Source organism: Chrysochloris asiatica, unplaced genomic scaffold (assembly GCF_000296735.1).
Source record: "Chrysochloris asiatica unplaced genomic scaffold, ChrAsi1.0 scaffold00069, whole genome shotgun sequence".
Classification (NCBI taxonomy): domain Eukaryota; kingdom Metazoa; phylum Chordata; class Mammalia; order Afrosoricida; family Chrysochloridae; genus Chrysochloris; species Chrysochloris asiatica.
The window spans coordinates 2423298-2432564 of record NW_006408587.1 but is presented as its reverse complement, the minus strand read 5'-3'; the positions used below and the strand labels follow the sequence as shown (position 1 = coordinate 2432564).

Below are 9267 nucleotides of genomic sequence, written 5' to 3'. Positions count from 1 at the left end.
AGGCATTTCCAAAGCCTGCCCATCTTCCTGTATGGAGTGTAGGTCTACTTCCAGCTCATTTGCCTTAGTCACTTTATCTTGTTTCTGGACTTGTGCTGATATGGTCATCTGTTTCTATTTTTTGGGCATATTCAGGGGTTATCTGTGGCCTTAACACTTAGCTGGGGGTGTATTTTGGTATTTGTTATGCTTTCTGATTGCCTCTGGGTAGATGTGATCAGGAGATGGCCTTCCCTTTTCACTCTTTTTCTTTTATCTCAGCGGTTCTGACAGGCATCCGTGGCTGCTCTGATCCTTCCCGAGCTTGGTCTCACCCAAGATGGTGGCTCCAGGATCAGCTGAGTGTCTTGAATTAGAAAACAATGGATTTCTTGCTCCTGCTACAAATTCCCCTAGCTATAAGCCTTACAACCTTCTAAATATTTCTTTATATGTGGTTCAGAGTTCTGGCACCATCCCCCAAGCCTGCTTGGTCCGGTATTCTGTGTTGTTGCTGATGGAGCTCCTCACTGCACATCCACCCGATCCGCGATTTTGTTTGTTCTCCCCTGTATAAGGTTTTGAGGAATGACTCATGGGTTTGAACTGTTGACCTTATGGTTAGCCATCAGTGCTTATCCTATAGCACCACTCCTGGGCTCCCATATAACAGAGGATGGATGAAAAGTGGTTGGGTTACTAAGAATTGTGGAAGGGAGAAAGCAAAGCACAAGAGCAAAGCAGAAAGAAAATAATTAAATCACAAGCTTTAAATACTTAGTAATAGAAAATGGAAAGACAAACACAACTTCTTTCCAAACACACCCTACTTTTGACCACCCATGAGGCTAGACTTCTTTACTGTAGGCTTCATGATAAATGTAATTAGAAGAACTAGAGATCACAGAACCTTGGAACTGGGAAACATGAAGGAAATGCCAGGAATTTCTATCCCTTCAAGGCAATTCTAACTTCTTTACAGATGCAAAAGTCTGATCCCTTACCCAGAGACAGAATATATTAAAACTATGATAAAGGAAAACTCTTGTCTTTAAATCACAGTTAAAAAAAGAAAAGAATTAATAAGGGTCAAAGGCCTTTTTCCTGACTGCAGAGTTCTCATTTGTTTTTACTTCTAAAACAAAAGAGGAAAGAATAAGTGAGCTTCTCATTTCACAGAAAACCCCAACTTCAGACATTCATCATTCACAGAGCATCAAAATTTTGTTAAATGGAACTAGTGTTCGAATATTCAGGCTTTCATGAACTGTGGAAACTGGCATGGTCTAAATCTGAACCAACTAGTAAAATATAGCCATATGTCTTTTACTGAAGACATCTCAACAACAAAGTTTCTTCATTGCTCAGAAACTTGTTTCCAGAGAGAAGAGCTTGAGATTCCATTCCAAATGTCACCAGGGCACTGTGTCCCTCCTTTCTCCCTTCCAAATGAGAAGGGCTCCTTTCATTTCACAGGGTGCTAATCATGCCTCTTTTGAGGCTGCCTCAAGAATAAATGGGCTGACCTCAAATGGACTGAGCAACTGGGAAAACCTGGGGTGGTCAGCCTTTGAACTTTAGGAAAGCAGGCCTAGGAACAAGCAGGAAGCAAGGACCCCATGGCAAACATTTTGCATCGGCTCCTCCTTGCCGTGTATTGAATAGGATTGGCTGTCCTATTTCACAGACGAAGAATCTGAAATTAATTTCACTAACATGTCAAACTGCCATTCAAATAAAAGTCCCTGTTCAAATCCAGATCTTCTGCTGTATTCCCATACCTAGAAAAGTAGTTGACATCTAGTAGACAGTTTATAACTGTTTATGGCCCGGAAGTGTTGAACTGTCCTATTTCTAAGCCTTTTTTTTTTTTTTTTTGGCCCCACAAGACCATGCTACAGGGAAAACATAGACTTTTAGAGCAGTTATCAGAATAAGTACAGGTTTCCAAAGAGGTAATGTCTACCTCTTATTATCAACCTTTTAAATAAAAAGGGTAATATATGAACTTGTAGTAAATTGTTCCAGCTTTCTACCAAACTGGTAGCCCCTAACTTCCCACTCATCCTTTGCATTCCTGGACATAGAGGGTAATAGGAAAAGTACATGAGCTTTGGATGGGCAGGGTAGCATTAGGCTCAAATTCATCACTACCCTCTAACTGCAATTATACTAAATCACTTACTGAGTATTTCTGAGCACATACACACTCATCTTAGGAGCTCAGTGGCTCTATAGGGTAAGTGGAAGGCAGTAAATCAGTTCTTTTTGTCCTTCTACTTCTAAAGATAAAAATTCAAAGTATGTCCTATAGGATTTTAAGAAAGAGACTACCTATTAGGGCAGCTATTATAACCACCTATTATTAGCACAGTGTTGGAAGCGATGGGCTTTGCTGTACCAAAAATAGTGAGCTTGGCCCAGGACCAGGCAGTGTTTCCTTATGTTGTGCATAGGGTCTCTATGAGTTAGTACCAACTCAAGGACACCTAACAACAACAATTAGGGCAGCAATTCCAAATGGCTTTGTGGGGTGGATGTAGGGGAGCAGGTGGAAGCCATCTGAACTGCAAATTAAAGGTTCCTTGAGGGAGAAACTAAAATGTTTTAACCTACAAAACAAAGTGTAAAGAACAAAATAAGGTTTAGATTCTGAAAGAAGGACATCCTTGAAGGAAATGATGTGAGTAAATGCACAAAAGCACATGCTATGCCCATGGAACAATGAGCCCACTGTGGGTGGAACAAAGAAAGCGAAGGGAATTACAGGAAATAAGGCTAAAGGGCAGGCTGCAATGTAACTGTGGAGAGAGAAAATGTTCAGGTAAGAATGGGCATCCATTCAAGCTGCTGATTTAGGAAGATTAAAGTGATGATTTTGTAGGATGGAAGGAGGGGCAAGATGCTGAAAGTAGAAAGTATGATTAAGAAGCCCAACTGTGTACCTGCCCTTCATAGGAAAGCTGGCTCTTTCTATTGTTAGTTGCTGTTCAGTAGATTCCACTGTACTAAAGAGACATGTTCAAGCTCAACAAGTATCACTGCCCTTTATGTTTGGCAGGATGTGAGGAACTAAAAGGAGGAGTTTTCCTTGGTTCCTTCCCACAAAGGAAGCCACTTTCTTAAGAGGCACCTCTTTATGTGGGAAAGCCAGCTCCACACCCAGGAATTTATAGACTCAGAGCTCTTGCTTTCTTTTAATCACGTTTCCCTTTGTCTTTCTACCTAGCTGGTTCCCTAACTATTGTGTATACAAATGTCTCTAATAAATGTGTTTTTCCCAAACATATGGAACAATCCTGTGATGAGAATAACTCATGGTTTCCTTCTTTCCCAGATTGACAATCTTGTTATCAAGGGAAGCAGAATGCTGGTATTTACATGGAAGAAGGCTTAATAAAGTATGTACACAGAAAACATTTTATCTCTTTCTACTTCCTTTCTTTACTGCAGTCACACACACACACACACACACACACACACACACACACACACAAGCTAACTTCTTTTTGCTTGCTAAAATGATGTTTCTGTATTTCACTTATCTTCCTTCAAAATGAGTGTTTTCGCTTTTCAGGCTGAGGTGAATTCCATCCTTGAAAGTGAAGTTCTATGTAACAGTTTACACACAGAAACTCGAGTGAAGCAGATGGCATTCATTTTAAAAGAAGAAGCTGGGTTCGGTGATCAGAATGATGTTGAGGGTCCATTTGTAAAAGCGACATCAATGTGCACTCTCTATGAATCTTACAGAAGTTTAAGATATTAATGCTGTCCTCAAGGAGACTTTAAATTGTAAAATTAAATTCCCTGTAATTTTAAGAGTTGGCCTCTTAAAATTCTTTTATGATTTTATAGCTTTTCTATATCTTTCATTTTAAAAAATAGGTATTGCTGTTTTATGATGAGAATAAATGATATACACTGTAGAACACTTGAAAAATGGAACATACAACAAAAAATGTATCCATAATTACACAAGCATTAATAGGTTCACATGTTTTCTGAATGAGAGTTTTGTGTGTGTCCAATACAAAACTAACATCTAATGTGTCCGTACTTTTTATATTTAATAATTTTGTCATGTAATAAATATTTTAAACTGTGATTTTGAGTAACAATATATTTCACCACATAAATATACATGATTTAACTATTGCTGCACATTCAGTTCGATTCCAAATTCATTCTTAGAAATGATTCCTTGAACATTGCTATAAAAATGTACTACATGACTCAATGACATTTAACAACATGTAAAACATGTATCATATGAATACAAGAGGGCTTCAAAAGTTCATAAAAAAATGAAACTAAAGGTTAATGGAATTTTTCCATACACGTTTAAGCCCCCTCATACAATTATACACACACACACACACACACACACACACACACACATCTTTGTACCATTTTTTGTTCAGATAAATTTCTAGAAGTAGAAAGACTGGGTAAGAGGACACGAATAGATTAAAATGTTTAGATGCATCTTGTATCTTATTTTTCCATAGTTATTATCATCAGGACTGAAACAATAGCCAACTTCTCAGAATAAGGAAGAGAAATTGAGCAAATGTGCCCTCTTTTATCTCTTCCTGCTACTTCCTATTGTTCCTAGTAGTTGTTAAGTTGACACCAATTCACAGAGAGCCTGTTTCTGTGCCATCTTCATGATGGAAAGAATGTGTGACAGACAGAATGAAATCCACAGCGTTTTCATTGGCTACTTTTTCGAAGTAAAGCCCCACAGTTTGCTTCTCAGCCTGAAAGTTTGCTGAAATATGTGATCCTGCTGGTGTTTGAAATACCGATGGTATAGCTTTCGACATCATAACAATGAGCAAGCCATCACAGTACTGAAAGGCAGTGGCTTGCTTGCTAGTGTATGCCAATATAATAATTTCATAAATCAGTACATTGCAAATTTTATGCCAACAACATGAAAAAACAAAATTAGGAATACCCTAAGTATTGAATGATACAACCATACAGTAAATGTTCTGATTTTTAAATGCTAAGGATTAAAAAAAAAAAAGTACCATGAACTGCAAAGAGAACAAACAAATCTGTGTTCCTTAGAAGCTAAGACGACACAGACTTTGTCCTTCATATTTCAGGCATATTATCAGGAGGGACTTATCTCTGGAAAAGGGCATAATGCTTAGTCAAGTGTAGGGTCAGTGAAAAAGAGAGAGACCTCTAGCAAGATGGATTGGCACCGTGGCAGCAGCAATATGCTCAAACATAAGGATTGTGAGACTGGCACAGGATGGGGCAGTGTTTTATTCTGTTGTGCACAGGGTTGCTATGCGTTGGAACCAACTCAAAAGCACCTAGTAACAACAAGGGTAAAAAAAAATTTTTTTAAACTGCACTGAGTACAATACAGCAATGTTATAACAGAGCGGTGGCTTTATTGGATACACACTGGACTGTGAACCATAAGATCACTAGTTCAAGGTGCTCTATGGGAGACAGAGGCGACTTTCTGATCATGCACAGATAATACAGCCTCAGAAATCCTATACAGAGTCACAATGAGTCAGAACCAACTCCACGGTACTTCCCATCTATGTTTAACTGTCTCTATGTTGTTGTTGTTATGTGCCGTGGAGTCGGAACCGACTCATAGCGACCCTGTACAGGGTTTCCGAGGGTGTAAATCTTTACGGGAGTAGAAAGCCTCATCTTTCTCCCGCGGAGCAGCTGGTAGTTTCGAACTGCTGACGTTGCGGTTCACAGCCCGAGTCGTAACCACTACGCTACCAGAGCTCCTTATAACTGTCTATATATTTATATGTCTCTATACAGCTTATTCTGAGGCTCTCTTGCACCATGCTAAGCTCATTACATGTACTTTCTCATGTAGTCCTTGCAATAACCCTAAGAGATAGGCACTCCTATCTCTATTTTACAAATGAAAAAAATTGAAGTTCAGAGAGCTCCAAAACTTATCTGGGCAATACAGATAGTAAACAGTGGATCCAGACTACATGTCTCCAGAGGCCTGCATTCCTAGCCACAGTACCCCCTTGCTACAGGAGAAAACACCCTGCAAGGAAATAGGCCAGAATGCTGGGAGTCAAATTTAAGATGGTTCTTCCTTAAATAGTTTCTTATATTATAAAGGATCTGTACTTCATATGTTTGCTTTTATAATTAAGAATAAATTAGTAAATAATAAATAAATACTGCATGTAGGCCTGTGATCCAGAAACATGATGCCTGGATCACCCATACTGTCCTCTACAAAACACTCATTATTATTACACAGAGACCCTCACCTTGGTCATAAGTTCTCCCTCTCCTTTCGTGACAGTTGAAAAGAATCAAGTTGCCATCAAGTTGATTCCGACACATGGCAACCCCATTCTGTTTATAGAACTGCAGTCCATAAAGTTTTCTATGGCTTTAATATTTTGGAGGTAGATCACCAGATTTTTCTTCCAAGGTACCTCCTAAGTGGATTCGAACTGTCAAGCTTTTGATTAGTAGACAAGAGTGTAACCATTTGCATAGGCTATCAGGGACTTGGTTTCAGAGGAAAAAAGTCTCATAAGACAGATGACTTTCAAGCTTAAGTTTTCTCTAGAGTATATTAAGAACTTACCACTCTACAAAACTCCAATAAGAAGAAACAAAAAAATAACAATGTCAGGAAATACAAAACAAAACTCATTTCAGTCCAATCCTTAAAAAAAAAAACTTGTAAAATATGATGGTGAACTATGTTGTTGCTCTGTGCCATCTAGTCGGTTCCGATTCTTCGTGACCTTTTGTACCACAGAATAAAACACAACTGGGTCCTACTCCAACCTCACAAGCATTGTTACTCTTGAGCCCATTGCTGGTTATTGTGCGAATACATCTTATGGGAGGGTCTTCCTCTTTTTCACTGACCCTCCAACTTTACCAAGCATGATGTCCTTCTCCAGGGTCTGGTCCCTCCTGACAATATGTCCAAAGTATGAGAGACTCCTGAGGTGGTGCTGTAGGATCAGCTCTGGACATCGAATCACACCAAATGCTCCTCGGAAACCCTACATAAGGTTGCTATGAGTTGGAATGGATTCAATGGCACTTAACAACAATGAGAGACGAAGTCTGGCCATCAAGGCTCCTAAACGAACATTCTGGTTGTTCTTCCAATACAGATTTGTTTGTTCTTCTGGCAGTTCATAGTACTTTTAATATTCTCCTCCAACACTATAACTCAAATGCATCAATTGTTCCATGGTCTTCCTTATTCACAATTATATTCCAAATTTCACATGCATATGAGGGTATTGAAAATACCATGGCTTGGGTCAGGCGCACCTTAGTCCTCAAACTGACATCTGTGCTCTTGAAGACTTTAAAGAATCTTACACAGCAGATTTGCCTAATTCAATACATCATTTGATTTCTTGACTGCTGGTAGTGTGGTGGGATGGTGAACTACAGAAATCATAATTCTATGATTGTAATATAGATCTGTAAAGGGGAGGATGCAATAGTGCTATTTTATTTATTTTCAATTTTATAAAGTGAAAGAGAAAATAATTGCTTTTCATAACATAATCTGGGGAAATGGGCTTTCCATCCTAGAACCATGGCCCAGTTTGTCCGTTACCTGGTGGAGAAAGCTCCAGGGATGGTAAACACTGCTGTGACTCAATCAAAGTGTCAAATGGCCACATTTTGGCATTATGCCAGGGTGGAGCTGGTTCCTCCAACCCCTGCTGAGATCCCTACAGCTATTCAGAGCTTGAAAAAAAAATAGTCAATAGTGCTAAAACTGGTCACTTCAAACAGTTCACAGTAAAGAAAGCTCTGCTGAATGGTTTAGTGGCCACTGAGGTATGGATATGGTTTTACATTGGTGAGATCACAGGCCAGGATGACATCACTGGCTATGATGTTTAAAGACCAATTTTTAAACTCTGATTAGATTTTATTTACTATTTGTTCTTGGACCATATGTGACCAGATATATGTTCTTGGACCCTATCTGAATGAAATAGATAATTATGAAATTAAAAAAAAACACAAACCCACCAACAATATAATCTAAGGTATGGGGGAAAAATATAAACATTTTTTGGCTGTTTCAGGGCAGGGCAGTAAGTTTTTAAAAGACTATGAAACTAGGCTAACTCTGATTCTAAACACCAGGCCAACAGATTAGAAAGTCGAGTGGCTGTGCTGTTTCTTGAATGCCTCACAGATTTGCTTTAACTGAACTCCATGTTGGCATCAAGCCACCAGTGTTCACTAAAGAATGTTATAAGAAATGACCTTATGGGACATGGTTCTGCTTGTCCTATAAAGAATGTTGAGACTTGCCCATTATATCACACTATGGTTGATATGTCCATCGTAGCTGAATATCCACAGGAAACAATGTCTCTTTGGGCTCAGTAGTTGGAAGAGTCATTTCTCATAATTGTATTTGAGGGCCCCCAAATCAATCACCTAATTACATTTGCATCTATCTTACTATCCTACATGTAGCTTCTCTTTCTCTCCTTTTTTGCTTATTTTAAATTTTGCTCTTCTGAACTGTAAGCATCTTTTTAAACTGCCTTAAATCCTTTTTTTTTATACAAGGTTTCAAGTATAAATAAACAGAGGCACATACTCTGCACATGTCTACAAGATTATTTATGTATACTGCCATTTGAACTTAAAAAACCACCCAACTGGAAAGGAACCAGCACGTTCAGTACACAAGATGATACATTTTCATTCCTAATCTGACAGTGAGAGCCAAATGGTCTAAGGTCCATCTCTCACGGGCAATTTTGCATACACGCAGCATACACCCTGACCCAACAGAGCTGCTGGCATATCTTCAGGGTCACAATTATACCATGATTATGTGTTTGTGTGCCACTGCACTCAGGAAGTAAGTGGTCTTGGGCATAAGCCTTGTAGCCATCCTTGAGGTGGGTGGACAGAAGGAAATTATCAGGTTCAAGATGTGACCTTTCAACAATAAGCCTACAAACAGATGTGCAGGCAGCACAAATGTGGAAACTGGCCCACTACTGTCTCAGCAGCCATAGGAAGAGGAAAAAGCCAAAGAGGAGGTGTTAATTGCTAACAGAAATTTTAGAAGAAGACAAATATTTTGAGGACATATATTTTGAAAATAGGGTTGTAGATTAAAATGCAAAAAAAAAAAAAAATCACCTGTAAATCTTCAATCTGATAACATTAATTTTCTTTTCAGTGGCACTTTTCAAAAGCAAAAATTTCCCCCAATTGTACCCAGATCAAAACACCTGGTTCATCATTGGTGAACAC

The 9267-nt window shown here is 38.8% G+C and overlaps 1 protein-coding gene and 1 pseudogene across 2 annotated transcripts in view; one reads left to right on the top strand and one right to left on the bottom strand.

Annotated features, from left to right (window-relative positions):
- The window catches only part of LOC102830724 (lysophosphatidic acid receptor 1-like), a 223045-nt gene that overhangs the window by 42237 nt on the left and 171541 nt on the right, over window positions 1-9267 (bottom strand). The gene's annotated exons all lie outside the window — the stretch shown is intronic.
- LOC102830357 lies at window positions 7571-7884 on the top strand (annotated as a pseudogene).